Genomic DNA, 4,730 nt, shown 5'->3' with positions numbered 1-4,730 from the left:
AGATTTTTAAGTAAATCCCATGGTCTCCATTACTGGTTTGTAAGTGATACAAACAAGCTTGCGCGTTGGCTCTGAGTGCCTTCCTCCATAACGGATGAGCTTATTTGTGGATCACTAGAACATACTTCCATTTTTGGATGACTATAGGAAGTTAATTAAGAGCGTGTGATCTTCCCCAACGGAAGGGGCATAATCTTATTAATGGACTTAGTGTCAAGTAATGGTATACACTTAGACACATTTAATAGTATCCTCCCCAACGGAGTCACTACTATCACTTGTGTGACCAAAAGGAAACCAACTGTAACGCCCACCCTTCATACCCAACCAAAGGTGGCGCTACGTTCTTATACTACTTACGTACATGCTTTAGTTATAACAGCGGAAGAATAAAAACTTTAAAAAATTTAATTTATTAAGCATAATATCACATATTCTGATTTGTTCAAATGTGCATATGTTGATTCTATAACTAATCATATTAATTTGTCTGGATCGTTCTTTGCCGAGCCACCACCACACACATCACTATCTGCTCCTCCTGTTGCTCCTCTAGCTCATCCAGCTTCTTTATCTGCGGTACAAGGAAAGTAAGCTATGAGCACTCATGGCTCAGTAAGTTCCTTTCCTACTCACTAAAACCGAATTCATATCATTGCATATCAATATCATGCGAGGTATCATAAGCATACGACATACAAGGGTATCATATTCATAGTCATATCATAATATCACGTGACATAATATCTAATCATCAGATAATTCAAGCACATATGTAGGCAATGCATCATGAATTTGAAAACTTATACTTATAAGTACTTGAAATTCATATCATCATTAGAGGGGATCCCGGTTTGTACCACATACATAATGCGTGCGCTTCTTAAGTAGGTCCAAGGTAGCAAGTCTTGAACCCTACCATACATACATACTAGGTCCGAGTCTTACTCCATCGACCTAGGGCATTCAGAAGCCCATTTCTGACGAGGCCCGAGTCTTATTCCATCGACCCCGGGGCGTTTACGGAGCCCACCCTTGGTACAAACCATACAAAAATAATTTATCATGCATAACTATCATATCATATCCCTAACAATCTTTCATGCATTTTATTTTTCATTTCTTTTCATTATGTATAGCATTTCCTATGCTATCACATATCATGGCATTTACATAACATAAATTTCATTCTTTTCTCATTATGTATAGCATTTCCTATGCTAACACATATCATGGCATATACATAACATAAATTTCATTCTTTTCTCATTATGTATAGCATTTCCTATGCTATCACATATCATGACATATACATAACATAAATTTCATTCTTTCTCATTATGTATAACACTTCCTAGGTTCCTTTCCCTTTTTTTTTTCTTTTATTTTCAATTATCTTCTAAACAAGAAAACAAATACATGATCCTTAACATTTCATAGGGAGAACCTCGTACTAGTTGGGTAAAACAATAATTTCCCTAGCCTCTTAAAAATATTTTTGGCCGAAATTCTAGGGTTAAGTACTCCTTTGATCAAGCATCATATAGGTGTAAAAACATGAAGAAGATCCCTTTTCTATGGCATAGAAAATCTATCATGTAGTGTAGACTTAGTTACACCTCACTAGATTTCGAAAGCTCTTCTTAACCGAATTTTCTCAAACTTGTTTCTAGGTTTTAAAATCCTCATAAAATCTGAAAAATATATAAAAAGCCTTGTACCACAGGTGAGGGGAAGCTTACCTTCTTCGCTTAAGTTTCCTAGAGTTGAGAACTTGCTTGGACCTTTCTTCCTTGCTTGCTTTGCTCGGCACCAATGGAGGAGAGGAGTGGCTAGGTCTTTTGGTGGAGAGGAGGAGGAAGAAGAGGCTTCTCTTTCCTCTTGTGTTGCTCGGCAACAACAAGAGAGAAAGAGGGAGAGAGTGAAGAGGAAGAAGAGGTTCTTCCTCTTGTGTTGCTCGGCAACAAGAAGAAGAAGAGAGGGAGAGGTGAGTCTCGGCACAAAAGGGAGGAGAGGAGGAGAATGAGTGGGGGATGAAGTTGAAGTCACCCCTCCATGCCTATTTATACTAAAATGAGGGGAGGAAACTTGACTTGATCCATCCTCCCTATTCATTTCTCCCCTTAAATGACAAGAATATTCTAGAGAAATGCCTTTTGAGTTCTCTCTTTTCTTTCCCTTAATTTCTCTCTTTTCTCTCCTTTAATTAAAATTCCTATCTCTCCTCTTACAATATCCTCTCCTATCCCACTTGGTTAACACATGTATGCATCCACAAGAGAACCAAGGATCAAAACTTGTTTATGTATATTTTTATTTCTTTTTACTGCCTTTTCCTTTTAAGTAGAAAGAATCCTTTCTTATTCTTAACTACTTAATCCTTTCTCTCCTTATCAATAATTCTCCTATCCCCTTTGGTATCCTATACATGTTCCTTACAAGAGATCCAAGGTTCAATCTCTCTTCTAACATTTTATTTTCTTTTGTACATAATAATTCGTATATTACTATATTATGCATTATGCATAAATATTTCATACATATATATATTATCTCATATTTCTTCCTTTTGTCCATATTAATTCTATACATTTTAAATCATGCATAGATGATTTATACTCTCAACTTTATTTTTCTTTCATAAAGTTTTAATCATCTAAATCCATCTTAATATTTAACTTAGAATATTTACACCTTCTTTTCATTCGTACTCTCATTATCCTTACTTTCTTATCTAGGCTTTATAGGGGTGTTACAATCTCCCCTACTTATTGAAAGTTCGTCCCCGAACTTAGAATGACAATTTCTGCTCAGATTCCCTTAGACGTTGGTGGAGCTTCTAATCTCCCTTGACTCATTGAAGGTCTCTCAATTGAAGTCTGCAGTTGGTGTAACCTTGTGGGACCACCTTGATTCAGAACATACTGTGGTGCTTTAGTTTTGGTAGGGCAGTCTCTAGATAGATGTCCTTCCAGTCCACAGTCGTAGCATTTAATTTTGCCCTTACGACAGTCTTTTGCTTTATGACCCTCTATCCCACAGTTGTAGCACTTATTAGTGCCCGTACGAGATGTCCCTGGATGTTTCTTCCCACATGTATTGCACTGAGAAAACTTGAGCTGCTTGTTGGACGGACCAATCTCAGTGTCATTCCGTCGTTTTCCCTTTCCGCCGTGGTTCCCTTTCTAGTTGGCCTTAATATTTTCTAGTTCTTCCATCTGAGCTTGCTTCTTGTCCTTGCCTAGTGCCTTCAGGTAGTGTTCGGTATTTAGGGCACTGCTAATTAACTCTTCTGTGGTCCGCGGTCTGTTAACTCCGCCGGCCACATTAAGTGCTATCTCGGGTCTGAGCATCTTTAACATAAGCCTGACCCTTTCTCCCTCCGTCCTAACTAATTCCGGGCATAATCGTGCCAGGCGGTTGAATCTTTTCATCGCTTCTTCCACCGTTAGGTCACCTTGCCGAAATTCGGTGAATTCATCATAGTGCCTACTTGTCACCCGAGTGTGGAAGAATTCTTCGAAGAATTCCGTCTCAAAATCTGCCCAACTCATTTGGTTCACTGGTCTTTTCACTTTCACTCTGTCCCACCACATTCGGGCGTCTCCTGTGAGACAGAAGGATACGCATTTGACCTTTTCATGCTCAGGCCAGTCCAATAGTTCTATCATGCTCTCCATTGTCTTAAACCAAGCTTGTGCGTCCCATGCTTCACAATTTCCAGAGAATTTCTCTGGCCTCAGCCTTTGCCACTGGATCAGATACGCTTCTTGACGAACTACCGGTGCCAGATTCACTGATGGTACCGGTGCTGCTACCGGCTCCGGTTCAACTACTGGTATGGTTGTCGTATTATTCTGATTTGGGGTAGCAGGATTCCCTTGTTGATTCATCATGGCAGCAATCATCTGTTATTGTTCCGTAAGCTGTCGTTGTAGCTCAGTAACTACTTGTGCCCAATCAGGTGGAGGTACGGTCTCCTCCGTTCTGGCATTTCGTCTTCTAGTCATACTTATTTTCCTAAATGATAACAAGATTAGTCTAAGTTATCATTTATGCATGAATATCCTAACATATCATGTCTAGGTTTCATGCCATGTTTGAGTTTGAGGTATTCTTTCTTAGGTTGTCATATCATCTTTAGGTTACCTTACCATTCATACGCGTCAAGATCTAGCCGATGGTATTATCATTCTTATGCTTAAATTGATACCATTTCTACTCTTTTTATTCATCAAAAACTTTTATTACATAACTTCTTCTCTTAAAAGGCCAGGTAGGTTGCGACTACTCCTGCCATAAAGGACATGAGAGCAGTAGTCATTATCAACCCAACCTGTATCGACTTGCCCAGATCATCCTGGGGTGGATCAGGCATTATCGGAGGTTGAATCTCCGATGCCTCTTCCGGGTCGATTATTGTCTCTTCATCCATTCCCTCGTCTTCTTCAACATGTTCGTCCAGTTCCATCGGGTCTTCATTTAGTTCTCCCTCGAGGTTGTTCAGTCCCCACTCGAAGTCTATTATATCGTTGGGGTTGAAACCCATTTCCATGTATTCAGCAAGGTTAAATTCATCCTCGACCATCTCAGGAAACTCATTCTCTCCTTCATAATATTCCATAATTTCTGCATCTTCATCTTCATTATCGTCCGAATTCCATTCCTCGATTTCCTCGAGATCTTCCTCTCCGAACTCGCCGTGTTCCGGAGGTTCCGAGTCGCTCACA

The sequence above is a fragment of the Zingiber officinale genome, chromosome 4A (assembly GCF_018446385.1).
Source record: "Zingiber officinale cultivar Zhangliang chromosome 4A, Zo_v1.1, whole genome shotgun sequence".
Taxonomy (NCBI): domain Eukaryota; kingdom Viridiplantae; phylum Streptophyta; class Magnoliopsida; order Zingiberales; family Zingiberaceae; genus Zingiber; species Zingiber officinale.
Note: the sequence above shows the minus strand (reverse complement) of the source record.